This window comes from Podarcis tiliguerta (genome assembly GCF_965153285.1).
Source record: "Podarcis tiliguerta genome assembly, chromosome: 7".
NCBI classification, from domain to species: domain Eukaryota; kingdom Metazoa; phylum Chordata; class Lepidosauria; order Squamata; family Lacertidae; genus Podarcis; species Podarcis tiliguerta.
This window is the reverse complement of record NC_139540.1, coordinates 16,175,594-16,193,936: the sequence shown is the minus strand read 5'-3', so window position 1 is coordinate 16,193,936 and position 18,343 is coordinate 16,175,594. Positions and strand designations below refer to the sequence as shown.

General features: G+C 46.2%; 1 protein-coding gene and 1 long non-coding RNA gene across 2 annotated transcripts in view; one reads left to right on the top strand and one right to left on the bottom strand.

The window, feature by feature from the left end:
- The window catches only part of EXT1 (exostosin glycosyltransferase 1), a 265,219-nt gene that overhangs the window by 216,839 nt on the left and 30,037 nt on the right, over positions 1-18,343 (bottom strand). The gene's annotated exons all lie outside the window — the stretch shown is intronic.
- LOC310682266 lies at positions 6,823-10,815 on the top strand. Its single transcript, XR_014513828.1, has 3 exons — positions 6,823-6,947; positions 8,916-8,985; positions 10,280-10,815. It is a non-coding gene; the product is annotated as an uncharacterized lncRNA (long non-coding RNA).

Sequence of the window (18,343 nt, the reverse complement as noted above, 5' to 3'; positions counted from 1 at the left end):
GCTGTTTAAAGCGATATCATAGTGCTTTAAAGGTGTGGTGTCGATGTGGTCCAAGTCAGCCTTAAAAAAAAAAAAATCCCGAAAAAATCAGTCCAAGCACAGCTGCAAAATTAGGAGGGAAAAAATACTGAAATTATGAAATGACATGTCCAGAGAATTTAATTCCAGATGAACTGGATTAGCTAATCGCTGGGTTAAGAATTTCAAAAACTAAGAACTGATGTAATTAGGGGCTTCTGTCTCATCAATTGCAAGTCCTAAATATTTAACTGTCAAATTTGCATCTATAGGGGAAAGGAGGATCACTTATTTTGGCAAAGAAATTAATGCTTTCGCACCTGAAGACTTGCCAGTTCAGATCAACATCAACCCAGTATCACTAGTAGTTTTTTAAAAAGCTGTTTAAAATATTTTTTAAGCATTCTGTATAAATGCACTATTTTAATATGACATTAAGAAGGAATTATGCAAATTCAATGGCTCTTAGCCAATATATTAGAACCTCCATGTTCAAGAGGCGGTATACCTTTGAATGGGGACGCGGTTAGCGCTGTGGTCTAAACCCCTGAGCCTCTTGGGTCGGCGGTTCGAATCACTGCAACGGCGTGAGCTCCCATTGCTCTGTCCCAGTTCCTGCCAACCTAGCAGTTCAAAAGCACACCAGTGCAAGTAGATAAACAGGTACCGCTGCGGCGGGAAGGTAAACGGCGTTTCCGTGCGCTCTGGTTTTTGTCATGGTGTTCCAGTGCGCCAGAAGCGGTTTAGTCATGCTGGCCACATGACACGGAAAGCTGTCTGTGGACAAACGCCCGCTCCCTCGGCCTGAAAGCAAGATGAGCGCGGTAACCCCATAGTCGCCTTTGACATCCAGGGGTCCTTTACCTTTCCTTACGTTTACCTTCCTCATACCTTTGAATACCACTATAGCAGGGGTGGGAAACCTTTCAGGTTCAGCAGACCAGATCTTTATCTCACCCCACCCCAAAGGAACAATTACTTGTCAATTATCTGGCATCATGATGACATCAGATGATTGGCAGGTAGACGACCCTGTCAAAGTTGAGGACGGCAGGTGGGTGGGGGAAAGTGACCAAGCAGGAATCAACTGATGCATGGAATTCAACCCAGCTTCCTTTGGGGATCGGCTGTGCAAGCTCCAGACACTCAACACCTGATGTCAAATGTGACGTGATTGCGGCTTGGGTTGGGAAAACCTTGTAGGCCAGATGGGCAAAATATGGCCTGCGCTATAGAATAAGAGTTATTTGGAAGTGCAGAAAGGGAAGCATATGTTTGGTTCCTGTGGAAAGTAGGGTATTTTGCTAGATATGCGGTGGATAACCTTGTCCTCCAAGGCCCTCCTTCTACCCTGTGATGATATAACCTTGCAAAGCTCAATCACACTGGGCAGAGCCTAGAATGAGGACCTCAACTGGCTAAGGAGCTCACAGGAGGAGAGGCTATCTCTTAAGCATGCAAGCCCCGAGCCATTCCGTTCATTAAAATACCAGCAAGTCCAATGTGCCCCTCTTATTTTTATGCCGTTTGCTGGAGGCATGGACAACAGAAACAACCTGTTTTATTATGAAAGCTTTAGCGAAACCTAAGAACGCCTCGCTCTTCATCCTCCGATCCACAGCCTTCACTCTCTGCTCATTAATCCAGGGGCATGATGGGAGTTGTCTACAGATTGACAAGAAGCATCAAGACGGGAGCATCATTGAGTCCAATTAGTCTACCTTGGATATCTGAAGGGCTGACATTATCTCTGTAGGGATTTGAACCTGTTCTTCCTAAGGAGCAGAGGGCTTACACACACACACACACACACACACACACACACACACACACCTGTCCATAAAGTGAACTGGAATAACAGAGAAAGAAACTCTGGATAGTGGGAGCAAAAAAGTAAAGTCAGAGACACAGAAAGAAGCTGGAGCGAGAGGGCAATAAATATTAGGAGTGCTTTGCAAAAGAAAAACACACATCTAAGTTTGTATGTCTGAGGTTAAGGAATTCGGCCAGTCAGCCAAGGTTTGCCAGTAGGTAGATCGTGCAGAGTGGACTATCTGTTTTCGTATCAGATCCTAAAGGGCTAAATAACTGGGGAATAAGTCATTGTGCCAGGGCTCTCTGTCCTCCTGGGTCATTTTTTATAGATTGCTCTATAACCATCACACCATCTGTGACACTCTGAATTAACGCGAGATAGAATTACATACTTCATTGTTTGCTCCCTGACACATTCATGTTGCAGTGTCACTCAATATTACTCCAGACTGCATTGTAATGAGGATGACAGGTACCGATCGGGAGGGATTAATTTAAAAATCAAGGCAATTTAAAACGCTGATTTAAAACCAAGATTCCCATTTTGAAGTGCATGCGTTTCCTGAACGAGAACAATAACAACAAGCTAGCCAGTTGATATAAGCAACTGGTTTGCAACTAAAGATACTTTTTTATATACAATCTAGGAGGGATGTGCAAAACCATGGATTAACCCCCATGTACCATACTTTAGGAATTATATCTGCTTAGACCAGGTATTCTCAAAGGGGGTGGCACAATCAGTACCCCCGCCTCTCTCCAAGAGTATTTATTGGCTATTCTTCTACATTTCTCCACAGGGATTTTCAACTCTGACAAATATGCAAGATCAGAAAAGAGAAAGGTTTCTTTGTGCTGCAGAGGAGATGAGAGTTTGTCTCAAATCAGACCTAATATAAACAAGATTACCCGGAAAAAGCAAGCTCACACTCTCACTGGGTCTGTATACATCAGGAATAGGCAAACTCGGCCCTACAGATGTTTTGAGACTACAACTCCCATCATCCCTAGCTAACAGGACCAGTGGTCAGGGGTGATGGGAGATGTAGTCCCAAAACATCTGGAGAGCCTACTTTGCCTATGCCTGGTATACGTGCTTAAGGTACACATGTAAAAGTTTCGTTTATAATTATATTCTGAGAATGGTTCCTGTTCTTATGTAGCTGCATTGTTTCAGATGTCCCATGATCATATTGCACAGTAGTTCTGTTCTATGTTATAAATCAAGCACCGCTGAGAGTTGTTTCTTTTTGTTTTCCAATGTATTTCTTATCAATAATAATAATAATAATAAATGGTGCAAGCCAATTTTTATTCTGAAAGTGTGGCCCAGAGAAACCACATTTTAGAACCGCTATCTTACACACAGGATACTGAGCAAGTTCATTTACTTCAACCCAGTGCACACTTATTTGGAAGCAAGCACCGCTGAATCAGGTGGGATTTATTTCAATGTTATCGTTTTGACCTTCAAAGCCCTTCAGGGAAGTCTCATAGAACATGTCCAGAAAAGCCACTGGTCTACAAAAGGGGGCTGGAAGAAGAGGGCCTGACAGTTCCATCCCTTCTCCTGCAACCTGTTGCATTCTTAAAATGGACACAAGCTTCCCTCCTCTGCCAGAGTGCTGTAGTGGTTAGGCGGTGGGATTAGGACCTGGGAGACCAGGGTTCAAATCTCTACTCAGCCACAAAGCTCACTGCGTGACCTTTGTCCAGTCACTGCCTCCCAGCCTAACCTACCTCACAGGGTTATTGTCAGGATTAAATTAGAAGGAGATGAACATGCAAAAGAGCTAATGTTTTCTAAACGTTGGAATGTGTGCTCCTTCCTTCGCTTTCTGGAGCAGATTCCACTCCACTTTGTGTCTTGAATTTAATACGACACCTGCACCAACAGAAACTATTAACTGCAGCTCCCTATTAAATCAGAAACTGAAGCTATAAATTTTGAAGCATGCTCACAAACCACGGTTATGAGGGAACCGTGAAACCATGGTTATAATGAAACCATGGTTAGCATTAACCCTAGTTTTGTTGGAGCAGTTAACCTCTGAACAGGGCTTTATCTAGCTCTCTCACTGAGCACCATGATCCCTCTTCAGGTCATAATTAATCTACATAAAGGTTGTTCCAATGAAATGTCACATTCCGCTAATTTTTGAACGTTAGAAGGTGGCACAGATTCCGTCCACATTAGTTACATATGTGTGGGGAGGGAATATTTGGGTGTACGCTTTAAAATCTGCTGTGTGCCAATTCCCATCAGGTGCCACCATATAAAATCTTTATGCTTCGGTATATTTTATGTGCTTTTTTTTAAAAAAAAGGGGCAACATTTTGACATTTCTGAAGCAGAAATTTTAAAAGTGTGAGAGTAATTACTGGTTATCTCAGATACCTGTTTGATCAAGACAAGTTAGGCACGCAGGTGGGCGTCCTTACTCAGTGGTTAATTCCCCCCCATGGGATACACTTCACACACAATGCTTCAGTCATGCAGCTGTGACAAGACAGAGCCCAGGGTGTGAGAAAGGCAGCGCTGCTTAAAGGCACTTCGAATATATCTGCGAATAGGAAATGGCCACATATCGCTCCAGATCAATTGTGTAACCAGCAGCTCTCCAAGGACTTTGGTGGGAGGTGTGGAGCGGCACTTCCACCTGAGATCCTTTTAATTTGAAGAAGCCAGGGACCAAACCCAAGACTTTATTGCACCCAAAGCATGTGTTCTGCAGCTGAGCCACGGCCTCGTTCCCTTCTTTGCTCCCTGCAAACTGTGGGCAGCTTCTAGCTCCTGGGAACATCCCTTCTGCTCCCAGCATCCTGTGCAGATTTGCCTACGGGTGTCAGCTCTGCACAGGATCTCCCGGGAGATCCTTTTATCTTGTACATCTGGCCTGAACAAACACATTCCAAAAATAGTATGGAAGGCAGCGAGCAGCGGTGGTGGCAGTCAGGCTTAGCAGACCTACGAAACACAGAGCATTACAAATGAAATTGCAGGAACAAGCAGCTAAGGGGCATTTCTGGTCCTCTCAGAGACTGGGCGAGGAAAATAAAGGATATTTTGAACACTTTTGTTGCTCAGGTAAAGCGCACTGTTTTTCATTTGCTACAATCCTCCACCATTAGAATGCACACACAAACATCAACGAGCAATCCCTATTTATTTTTCAAATGCACATGAGGCCACAAAATTATTAAGTCTTTCCATTTATTTTTTTACTACTGTATCTTCCTTAATTTTGGGGGGGAGGCACACATTGTGCTCCTTCAGAGGTAGTTTGTTCACCTTTCGGCCCCACCTGTGGCTCCTCAAGGCTGTCAGCATGAGACAGCACCCACATCCTGGGAAAAGCTTTAACCGGCTGGCTAAACTAGGTGAGGGTAGCCGGTGGGTCTCTCAAACCCTCAGAGAGTTAGGGACTTCCCCTGCATGCGAAGACAGGCTCTGGAAGATTGAGTGGACGAGACCAATAGTGGGTTCAGTGGTCAAGTAGGCAGTTTCTGCATGTGTTGGGTGGGAGAGGGAAGTGATGGGGCTCTTCAACCTGGAAAGGTAGCCCATCTGCGAGAAGGAGGCTGTTTCTGAAATATAGGACCCAGACCATAAAGGACATAGGTGCTGACTGTAAACCACCTTGCTGACAAAGGTCCGTATACTTAAAGCTATGGTTTTCCCAGTAGTGATGTATGGAAGTGAGAGCTGAACCATAAAGAAGGCTGATCGTGAAAGAATTTATGCTTTTGAATTACAGTGCTGGAGGAGACTCTGGAGAGTCCCATGGACTGCAAGAAGATCAAACCTCCCCATTCTGAAGGAAATCAGCCCTGAGTGCTCACTGGAAGGACAAATCGTGAAGCTGAGGCTTCAATATTTGGCCACCTCATGAGAAGAGAAGACTCCCTGGAAAAGACCCTGATGTTGGGAAAGATGGAGGGCACAAGGAGAAGGGGATGACAGAGGATGAGATGGTTAGACAGTGTTCTTGAAACTACCAGCATGAGTTTGACCAAACTGCAGGAGGCAGTGGAAGACAGGAGTGCCTGGCGTGCTCTGGTCAATGGGGTCACGAAGAGTCGGACACGACTAAATGACAACAACATAGATTTTCAGACACACCAGAAGGCACATGGCCCAGGGTGGGTTGTGTTTTGCCTCAAACCTAGATCTGGCCTCTGACTTCAGTAGTCAACCCAGGAGGCTGCAACAAGGGTGTCCAATGTGGGGCCCTCCCACATGTTGTGGGGACTCCAACTCCCAGCATCCCTTGACCACAGACCATGCTAACTGAGGCTGATGGGAGTTGGAGTCCAATGAACATCTGAGGGACACCCGCTTTGGCTATATTCCTGGGTTACAAAACACAACTCCAAAGCCTGTTTCATCCGTTAAAAAGACATTATCCAACACTCCTTTTGACAATCGCTTTCCTGCCAATGCTGAAGTCACGAGTTTCTAGCTAGCAGGAAAAAAGCAACTGGAAATTAAGACTGCAGAAATTAGACTGCATTCGCTTCATTGAGACGCACTTATGAGGTGCACAGTTTTATTTAAAGAAAAAGCGCACACACACCCCACATAGCTGCATTAGTTATTCCTTGCTTCACTCAACCACAAAAATCAGCTGATTCGCTTGGCATTTTAATAATCTGATTATCATATGAAAGCTTGATCTATTTATTTATTAAATTTATATACCCGTCATCCGAGGGTCACAGGGTGGGTTTACAGCTGCTTTTGCTGTTGTATCGCTCTTTTAAGAAGCCTCCTAACCTACCGGCAGAAAGGTGAAATTGGTAATTTTTGTCACTTATTATTATTGCCACTAATAGGATGCCTTTTGTTTTGCGGGATTTCCCCCCCCCCCCTTTAAATAGAAGTTCAGGGGTTGCCCCAGACATGGTAAATCTTTTAGTGCCCTCAAAAGTCATTCTGCCTTCTAGACATTCCATTCCCCCCCCCCCCCGCAGATGAAAAAGAGGCCAGCGACCCATGAAATGTCCGGAATTCATTTAAACAGAGCTCAGGCAAAGTCGCAGGGAATCTATTGTGCTCAAGTGAAGTTCAAACGCAAATCCTGTCAGAAATGATGCCGCTCATTGGTCCCTTGGTAGCAAAGGGGGATATTTTTCGGAGGGGGTGGGATGGGGGGAGAGGAAAGGATGGGGGAGGGGAGGCTGGAAAGTAGAGGCCTTTTGCGAAACCAGAGGTGAAAAGCGGAGAAAGAGGAATGTTTTTTTTTTAAGGCAAACTTTCTCACAGTCCTAGCAGGAAAAAAAGGAGAGGTTCTGGGCAGTGGGGAAAGGCAAACCTAGGCCTTGCAAGGGTTTTGGACTACAACTCCCATCAGCCCCTGCCAGAATGCGCCAGCTGCGGCTGATGGGAGTTGTAGTCCAAAACAGGTTGGCAAAGGCCGACCTAACGGACCGTGATTTGAGCCATGGTTAATTTATAACATGGCTCTTCTTTCCCAGAGCTCAGCAGGTGGAAAAGTCTAGCATTTGTGCACCAACTTTCTGAAGCAAACCACACTCAAGGCTGCTCAGAACACGATATTCCCTAAGGGATATAAGACCTAGCAATATTTAAAGAGTCCTATAAACAACAGGCTAGTGGAAACACCTTTATTTATCTATTTTATTACATTTCTATATTGCCCTTCATCCTAAAATCTCAGGGAGGCTCACAGAGCGGTGCCCTGCAAAACGAATGCCTCGCAAGACGGAAAGCCCGCTAGACGAAAGGGTTTTCCGTTTTGGAGGTGCTTCGCAAAACGAATTTGCTATGGGCTTGCTTCGCAAGACGAAAATGTCTTGCGAGTTCCTGCGGGGTTTTTTTCCTTTCCCCCCCCCTTTTTCCCAAGCCGCTAAGCCACTTAACAGCTGATCCGCTAAGCCGCTTATCAGCTGATCCGCTAAGCCACTTATCAGCTGATCCGCTAAGCCCGCTAAGCCGCTAATAGTGCTAATCCGCTAATAGGGTTGCTTCGCAAGAGGAAAAAACCGCAAGACGAAGAGACTCGCGGAACGGATTCTTTTCGTCTTGCGAGGCACCACTGTAAGTAAAACTAGGGTTGCCATACGTACAGAATTTCCCAGACATAGACGGCATTTGGCTGTTGGAAACAGTGTCTAGGAGGAAAACACTGCAATGCCTGGGACGTATGGCAACCCACATCAGAAGTGTAGAATTTGGCAAATTTCTTTAAAATAAGCCCTAAAACTTCGACCGAAAGTTCAGATTTTGCAATATACCGATGTATATTGCCAGGCACGGTATACATTGCCAAGTTATGTAGATTGCAAGTATGCATTGAAAGGAAACAATACATTGATGCTTCATAAAAGGAACTAATAATTGGGGCAAAAATAATGACCTCTAAAACTAAATCTTGACACACCCCCCACACACACACTACTGACCACCCCTAAACAATATCTCACCCTAGATCAGCATCTAGGTTCTGGGGGTTGAGGGGAAAGGAAGAGAAGGAGAAAGAGAAATTTAAAAAGAACGGCTTGCCGTGTTAAATATTCATACCAGCAACTACAGTAGGCTAATGGGCAAAGTGTTCCTAGAGCCCTGAACAACTCTGTTAATGCACGGCGGCTGGTAGAGGTCACAGTGTGCTTTGGGGAAGTCATGAGTAATTTTAAGGATGACGCTAACTGAAGCTGTTTGGTAGTCCTCTCCCCACCCCCTTTGCCACCGCCGCCCCTCCCAGAAGGACCTTAATGTGTGGCCGTCTGTTGCATTAAAACTACGCGAAGCCAAGAGAGGACTCCAAATGTGGGCCTCCATGCCCATCTGTTCCACCCCACACAGGGTAAACAAAGGAACAGCGCTGGGTGTTGCTGGAGGAATCAAACTGGCAGCAAAAGAATTCCTTGGCATAGCCTAATTCAGGAGGGGGGGGCATTTTCTCCCAGTCTGAGGGCCACGTTCTCTTGTGGGCAGCCTTCCAGGGGCCGCATGCCAGAAAAAGTAGGCAGAGCAACTAATGTACATGTCACCTCTATAAAAGAGGCTGGTTTCTGCACACACACACTTAACATACTTCCCTCTATCCTCTACTCAGACAAGCAAGAGGCCTGGTCAGAGCCAAGGACATGGTCCAGCCAGGCAGAAACATTCAGGGCTGAAACAGGGTGGGTGAGGGATGCGGCAGTGGGAGAGGGCTGCAGGGGCCAGATTGGGAAACCTGAAGAGCTACTTCTGGACCCAGGCAGTGTTAGAAACTCAGCAATATAAGCTAGGCGCCAAATGGCTCCTTAAACCAAGGTTGAAGTCGCCAAAATGGACTGGCTGGGATTGATTCTCAGTTAAACATCTGGGTAGTCCAGAGGGCAACCTCGAGCTCTGAGAACTTAAAGAGGTCCATGTAGATATTGGCCTATTCTGGCCTCCTTTTTCTTAATGGCGACTGCTCCTGCTCAGATTGCATAGAAAAAGCAATTTGGTTCCAGAAATTCATTCCAATTGTGCAGATAATTCTACAGGATGGGGTATTTAGTGTGTGAAAAGAGCCCAGATCTAGTACATGGATAGCCAACTGCCCTCTGCCCCCAGCACACCCTCATTCATGTGAGAGTGGTGCCTGACACAAGGCTTGATCATCACGTTGAACCACTTACTGAATCCAGTCAATGAAGGAAGAATTGCTGTAGAACAGGGCTACCCAAGGTGGTCCCCTCCAGATGTTGGTGAACAACTCCCATTCCCACTGACCACTGGCAATGTTGTCTAGGGCAGATGAAGTGAACCTTTGGCCACCCAGATGCTGTCGAACTACATCTCCCATCAGCTCTGGCAAGCATGGCCAATGGCCAGGGGTGATGGAGCTGTAGTTTAGCAACATCTGGAGGGCAAAGGTTCCCCACACTTGTTTCAGGGCTTACAGAAGTCCAACAAATAATGGAGGGTGCCACACTGACTTCATCTGCCATAGAAATTAGTTATCCTAACAGCAGCCCCTAAGCTGCATTCCCCTTCTACATCTCAGCATAACACAGCCTCCTTCAATCTGCCGATTCCAGATGTTGTGGGCTGCAATGAAGAACTGAATGCATGTGCCTCGACAAGGTCATATTTGGTGAATTAATTGCCCCTTTCACTCTCTAATCGTACTGACAGCAGCATTTTGGGGGTGGGGGGAGCGGGGAGAGAATGATTGAACCTAGCTTTGAATTTGAAATATTTATTTACAAAAGTATTTCTACGCTGCCGTCTCACAAAAGTTCAGGGCAGCATACAGGAACATGAAAACATTCAGAAGCCGTGCCAAGCAATCAATAAAGCAACTATCTGCTCAGGGGACATATTAAACAACTGCATAGGCCTATCGGCATAAAATAATGCAGGTGAAAGTGAGGCTGCAATCACTGCTACTTTAATATATATATCTTTTTGAAAAATGTACCCCTTGTCTCCTCTTCTCTGTAGGGTGGCACAGATGAATTCTCTTTCTTATTAACTCCAACTGCCTACTCCTTGGGAATGAAGATGAGGTTTGCAATCAGCACTTCTACACAAAAGAGGTTTCAATTCTAACTCGAACCCCTAAAGTCTACGGCATGCCAAATTAAATATAACTAATAATAATAATAAGGAAGACAGAGTATCGCCAACACACTCAAAAGCAATTAAAAGTCACAGTGTGCATCTATTGAATTCTGACCACCCTAGCAGGCCTGTGGTTTTAGGTGTTATGGGGCACAAGGTAACAAACTAATCACATTTTTCCCCATCTCCAATATCACACAGACCTGCATGCCTAGCTTCCTTTACAACATACATTTTGGCTTTTGAGTTTGCAAGCCGCTGCCCAAGTTATCAATCTTTTTACTCCTCTAGGCCATCACGTTAAAAAGCAAACAAAAAACCAACAGCGTATACCTCCTGTTCTATCAGTTTTTACAAAAGTTGGATGTGAATGCAGAGGCCAAGAGTGGGAGCCAATTAACTTCCTTTGGAACCCAAGGTCACGCAGCAAAATTATATTACCGTATTTTTCGCCCTATAGGACGCACTTTTTCCCCTCCAAAAATGAAGGGGAAATCTGGGTGCGTCCTATGGGGCGAATGCAGGCTTCGCGGACCTCTCCGCAAACAGCAGGAGCGCTCCCGCTGCTTGCGGAGAGGTGCCTGCATGCTGAAGCCTGCGCGCGCTGAGCTCAGCGCATCCAGGCTTCGCGGACCTCTCCGCTAGCAGCGGGAGCGCTCCCGCTGCTGGCGGAGAGGTGCCTGCATGCTGAAGCCTGCGCGCGCTGAGCTCAGCGCGTCCAGGCTTCGCGGACCTCTCCGCCAGCAGCGGGAGCACTCCCGCTGCTGGCGGAGAGGTGCCTGCATGCTGAAGCCTGCGCGCGCTGAGCTCAGCGCGTCCAGGCTTCGCGGACCTCTCCGCCAGCAGCGGGAGCGCTCCCGCTGCTGGCGGAGAGGTGCCTGCATGCTGAAGCCTGCGCGCGCTGAGCTCAGCGCGTCCAGGCTTCGCGGACCTCTCCGCCAGCAGCGGGAGCCAGCACTGGGCTCCCACGGCTTGCAGAGAGCTGCCTGTTTGGGGGCTGGGGTCGGGGGAAGCTCGGGCTTCCCCAACCCCGCGCCTGGGGGGGAAATAATTTTTTTCCTTTATTTCCCCCCCAAAAAACTAGGTGCGCCTTATGGGACGGTGCGTCCTATAGGGCGAAAAATACGGTAAGCTGCAATGCAAGAGGAGACCGATGTAGGGAATCGTCTCAAGGGATCTCCACAGAAGAGCCTGTTCCTGAGATTATATTAAAAGTGGGTGGGGAGAATTTAATATGGGGGGGGGGTAAAGGATGGCAAAGTCAGTCTTAATTCACTTACACGATACCTTCTGCTGTTGTCCATTACATTTTAATTCCACCCTTCCTCCAAGGAGCTGAGAGGAAGGCAGACATCACATTTAGCTTTCTGACTTTATCTTTTGGGGGCAGGTTAAGCTAAGGCACGCAGCGAGTTCCATAGCTGAGCCCCTATAGCTCAATGGCAAAACATCCGCTTCATCTTCAGAAGGTTCCTGGTTCGGTCCCCAGCATCTCCAGGGAAGGACTGGTAGAGAGGTCCATGCCTGAAACAGTTGCTACCAGTCCATGTAGACAATACTGATCTAGATGGACCACATTTTGGCAGCTTCCTGTGAAATTTGAACACAGGTCTCCCTGAATTAGAGAACACTGGTTCTAGTTTCCCCAAGCAGATTTTAAGTTGCAGGTGTTGAATGAGGAGGTTGGCAGGGTCCAGGCAACGAACAGGACAATCAGCCTGTATGTATAATGTATAGTGTAATCTATACAATAAATTACATAAAAAGTACTGCACTTTTTAGCCACTAACCCCCCCCCAAAAAAGCATGCATTTTAAAATAGAAAAAAGTTCTTTAAAATATATATAATATAATTTAAAAACCTCAATGAACAACATTCTAAAACTATTAGATATGTAGTTAGAAGCAGCTGGAAAACTTAAACAATAATACATTTAATAATAATAAATAATAATAATAATTGGCTGGCTTTTCCAAGCCACTCTGGACAGCTTACAGCACATATAAAAACATAGTAAAAACAAGCATTAAAAATGTCCCAGATGTCTTCAGATGTCTTCTAAAAGTGGTGTAATTCTTTATGTATCATCAGCAGACATGCATTAGCACATCAGAAGTCTTCTTCCAATTCAAACTTCTTAGAGAAGCAGGGGGGCAAATACTATACAGTGGTACCTCTCAAGACGAATGCCTCGCAAGACAAAAAACTCGCTAGACGAAAGGGTTTTTCGTTTTTGAGTTGCTTCACAAGATGAATTTCCCTATGGGCTTGCTTCGCAAGATGAAACGTCTTGCGCCTTTTTTTAAACTGCCAATGCATTCCTACAGGAAACCGTCAATACGCAGTGGTGCTTCGCAAGACGAAAAAACTCGTAGAACGACAAAACTCGCAGAACAAATTGATTTCGTCTTGCGGGGCACCACTGTATTCCATAAACAGGCAAGAAGCCACTGCTCCTCACTCTCTCGTTGACTTTATCGGATTAAAAGTTGGTGCTCCAATATGGCCTCTCCAGAACATCTCCAAGGGTGGAGAGAGAAATAAACAACACCCCCCCCCCCGGGGCCATTTAAGGCTTGGGGTAGAAATGGGGGGAAATCGTCATTTTGAGTTGGACTTGGAAACGGACTGCCAGCAACTGCGGCTGAGCTCAAAAAACAAAATGGCGTGATATGCTCTCCCACGGGAGTACAAGCAGCCAAATTCTGCACTGCCTGAAGATCTGTGCAATGTAAGAAAAAGAGCCTTGCTGGGTCCGGCCAAAGGCCCACCTACAACTGCGTCCTGTTCTCACATGCGTAACTAGACACCTATGAAAAGCCTGCTGGCAGCACTTGTCTCCATGTGCGATACCCAAAGGATTGTAAGAGTCAGACTAATGGTCCAACCTACCTAGTCCAGTCTGCTGTAAAAGGCAGTGGCTCTATAGCAAGGATAGGCAACCAAGGCCCGTGGGCTGGATGCGGCCCAATCGCCTTATCAATCTGGCCCACGGACGGTCCAGGAATCAGTGTCTTTTTACATGAGTAGAATGTGTCCTTTTATTTAAAATGCATCTCTGCCTTATTTGTGGGGCATAGGAATTTGTTCATTCCGCCCCCCCCCCCCCCCAAAAAAAATATATAGTCTGGCCCACCACATGGTCTGAGGGACGGTGGACAGGCCCATGGCTGAAAAAGGTTGCAGACCCCTGCTCTATAGAGTCTCAAGCAGAGAGGGTCTTTAAGTGGAGATTCCGGGACTAGAACACTGGGACCTTTCGCATGCAAAATGTGTCCACTCCCACTGAGCTAAGGACCCTCCATCCATGAGTGAAAGCAGGGTGAGGGCGAATTTTCAGGAGGCTGCATGGAACAAAAGCAATATAAGGCAGAGAATGAACGCTTTCTCCAAGAACATTTTCTGAAAAAGCTAACAACCGTTAGCGGGGGAGCCACAAAAGCCTTTTTATGTTAACACGAATAGCCTTCCTAAACCTCATTTTGCACCGAGAAGGGAGGTCACCAATGGATTTTCACCTGGGGCACTAATAACCTTCTGCATGCTCAACCTTTCACACTGTTTACATTCGGAGACAGCACGCTTATAAATGAGCCAAGAATCTTTTCAAGGCTAGACACCACCGCCTGGTATTCCTGATGGTCTTAAACACTCTGTACAAAGCAGCGTGGGGAGAGCTAGGTCAAGTAATTCACAAAAAAGCCAAGCAAACTGAACAGTTCTACCATCGCCTTTCGCAGGGAGTTGTCTACATTTCTTGCTCCTTTTTTCCCTTCACAAACAAAATCCTGAAAGGGTTCTATACCTAGAATTCACCAATTTGTTTACTTGGTTTCCGCACTTGGAAAAGTGACGTTGGAAACGTGACGTTTTGGGGGAAACCTGGAAGTCTTCTCCCTCTTCTTCTGGCAGACTTGAACTACAGGAGAGGGTGGGAGAGGATCTGTTTCCTTTAGTTTTGAACACTAAATGAAGTTTGTGGACCCTTAAGTATATCACTATAAGAAGGTTGGACCATAAAGAAGGCTGATCGCCGAAGAATTGACGCTTTTGCATTATGGTGCTGGAGGAGACTCTTGAGAGTCCCATGGACTGCAAGAAGATCAAACGCATCCATTCTTAAGGAAATCAGCCCTGAGTGCTCACTGGAAGGACAGATTGTGAAGCTGAGACTCCAATACTTTGGCCACGTCATGAGAAGAGAAGACTCCCTGGAAAAGACCCTGATGCTGGGAAAGATGGAGGGCACAAGGAGAAGGGGACGACAGAGGACGAGATGGTTAGACAGTGTTCTCGAAGCTACAAACATGAGTCTGACCAAACTGCGGGTGGCAGTGGAAGGCAGGAGTGCCTGGCGTGCTCTGGTCCATGGGGTTACGAAGAGTCGGACACGACTGAACGACTAAACAACAACAAAGTATATCACAGCAAAAGCAAAAGAATCCAGGACACGAAGAGACAAGGAAAAGTCTCAGATGCTTGGTTTCCCAGGCACCTGAAAACTTGACGCTCGCTACTAGTAACTTGATATTTTTTCCATCCCCGAACAAAACATGCTGGTCACTCAATAGTTCCATGCTAGCAAGGGAGATATTTTGCCAGCCAGGTCGGAGCATCCAAAGTCCTCCCTTTAGAAATCTGATTGGAGAGTAGCTGATAAATATGCACCAAGGAAGTGCAGGAAATACTGCTGTAGCATTCTGCCCTTGCCAATTACCTAGTAAAGTTAAAAAAGAGAGAGGTAAGGACCTCTGGATGTGAAGTCCAGTCAAAAGCGACTATGGGGTGCAGCGCTCATCTTGCTTTTCAAACCGAGGGAGCCGGTGTTTGTCTACAGACAGCTTTCTGGGTCATGTGGCCAGCATGACTAAACATCTTCTGGCACAACAGGCCACCGTGATGAGTGCCAGAGCGCAAGGAACCGCCGTTTACCTTCCCACCGCAGCGGTACCTATTTATCTACTTGCACTGGTGTGCTTTTGAACTGCTAGGTTGGCAGGAGCTGGGACAGAGCAACGGGAGCTCACCCTGTCATGGGGATTTGAACCGTCGACCGCAAGCCCAAGAGGCTCAGTGGTTTAGACCACAGCTCCACCCGCGTCCCTGGTAGCAGGAACAGTGTGGGAAAAATAATTACAAATGCAACCTGTATGTCAGAAATTCTTATAGATTTTTGCCCTAAGTCTACACTGCACTGAAATATCAGCCCTTTTGAGCACATCAAAAATCACCAAGGTTGCTGTATGTCCTCTACACACCCACCTGTATATCCCACTGGACTTACTTCTGAATAGTTATGCATAGGATTGTGCTGCAAAAGAATTAAGGTGAACTCAATGAAAAGCTACAGAAATAAACAACATCTTATTAGGTCACTGAGATACAGAAAGCTGATACGGAACATGACCCTAAATGGGAAATGTTGTTTTCCTGGTAAATGAACAACCAGCACAAATATTGGGCTGGTGTGCTTAGCCTTCCTCTTTTGCTTCCACAAGGAGACCATTTCTACTTTTCAACAAGCCTATGTTCCCCACATTTTCCAACAATAGGGAACTGTGGTTTGTTGAAATTGTAGTTTCAAAATAAACCATGCCATGGTTTGTTTCCGGCTTGTTTTCACTAACCATAGTTTAAACAAATCGCAGCTCAGTTTGATCATCCCAGGAAACGGTGGTTTGTTTGAAAGCAGATACTTTCAACTCTCCCCCACATGCAGAGAAGAGCAGGGAGGAGAAAGCAGAACTTTGCTTTTCATTGTATCTGAGCCAGGTGCGTGTGTGTGTGTGTGTGTGTGTGTGTGTAGTATTTGTTGAGATTTCTCTCAGTTTCTCTCTTCGCTAACAGAAAGCTAGTATAGTAGTGCTTAATGTTTACGTATCACTTTTTCTAAATACGCATAACACTGTTGAGCAAAGCAAAACACGAGAGTACTGAGAATAATCCTCTGTGTCTCCGTGGCCATGAAAAGTCAAGATACTTGGGTGAACTGCATTTCAAAAAACCATGAAGAAAACCTCTTGATGCTCAGAGCCCAGGAAATCCAAAAGGTCAGACCGCCACCTAACTTGTTGTTACACACCAAGATTCAATACGGAAATTCTTCATTTTAGAAGCCCTTTCACAATCGAATGCATCACTTTATGGCGACATCTTTACTACCGTTAATTGTTTAACACAGCAAACTTTAGTGCCATCCTTAAGGATTTATTCACACCAAGAAACGAAACCTACCTCATCACCAGAGGAAACAGCTCCCATTGTTTTGGCTCTTCTCATTGGGGGGGGGGGGGAAACACCAATCTTCCGCAGCTCTTCAGGTTTTTTTAAACAAAGGGAAATGGTGTTGTCTCCTCTCCTAGGATATATTTTTCAGTGAATTCGCTTTGTGTGCCTCACAAAAGCTGTTATCGAAAAACCTGTTCCTAAATTGACCTGCGGCAAGTTTGTTGCTCTCACCAAGCAGGGAGCGGGTAGCGGGGGAAGCCTCACACAGTAAAAAAGCAGATATATATATATTTGCATAACACTAGCTAAGATGACAATAAATGGGACCGTTTTAGCAAAATAGTTTTAAGCTAACAGGCTTGACACATATGGATAAATGCTACACGAACCAAGCCAGTGAAGGCAAAATTACTCTGTGAAAAAGAAAAAAATCCAAAAGACAGCAAGTTGTGTGTTTCGCTTCCTCCTCCCAAAAGACATTAGCTGGAGAAGTAGCGGAAGGGCGTGCGGGGGGAGGAACATATGAGGAACTTTGCTGGATCAGACCAATGGGAGGACGAAAAGCAGGACTTTACAAGAGCAACCATCTCCACTTGTGATCCACAGAACTGGCATTCTGCTTCCAGCCATGGCAGCTAGAAGCCACTACAACTAATCCAGAATGCGGCAGCTAGACTGGTGACCGGGAGCGGCCGCCGAGACCATATAACACCGGTCTTGAAAGACCTACATTGGCTCCCAGTACGTTTCCGAGCACAATTCAAAGTGTTGGTGCTGACCTTTAAAGCCCTAAACGGCCTCGGTCCAGTATATCTGAAGGAGCGTCTCCACCCCCATCGTTCTGCCCGGACACTGCGGTCCAGCTCCGAGGGCCTTCTGGCGGTTCCCTCACTGCGAGAGGCCAAGTTACAGGGAACCAGGCAGAGGGCCTTCTCGGTAGTGGCGCCCGCCCTGTGGAACGCCCTCCCACCAGATGTCAAAGCGATAAACAACTACCTGACATTCAGAAGACATCTGAAGGCAGCCCTGTTCAGGGAAGTTTTTAATATGTGACATTTTAGTGTATTTTTCATCTTTGTTGGAAGCCACCCAGAGTGGCTAGGGAAACCCAGCCAGATGGGCGGGGTACAAATAATAAATTATTATTATTATTATTATTATTATTATTATTATTATTATTATTATTATTATTATTGCAAAGTTATTGCCTTGTCTTCAAGACTCCCAGAAGGGCCTCGGCAAATCATACGACAGTGTAAGACTATTGAGCAAATACATACGTCCCGGGACTGTCTACTTGGACCAAGAGTTGTTCTCCAAGATGGCAGGGAAAGGTCTTTCCTAGTTACTATAGAGACGCTTTTCAATGGAGATGTCCTGCTGAAGTCATGCACGCAGCCTGGTCCTCCTCTCGGCATCCTCCTGGCCATCACCAAAGGAAGTTCGCTGCAGGGATGCCTTCCTTTGCAGTTGGCCACACTAATGTGTGGGTGTTTAGAGGCAAAGACAGCCAGCATGCGCATCACCAAGGGCGGGGCCGGGAGTGTGGTACCGTTCCCCAGGACTCACCTGGAAACAGTGACGTGGGTGGTGCTGTGGTCTAAACCACTGAGCCTCTTGGGCTTGGTCGACGGTTCGAATCCACTCTACAGTGGTGAGCTCCCATTGCTCTGTCCCAGCTCCTGTCAACCTAGCAGTTCAAAAGCATGCCAGTG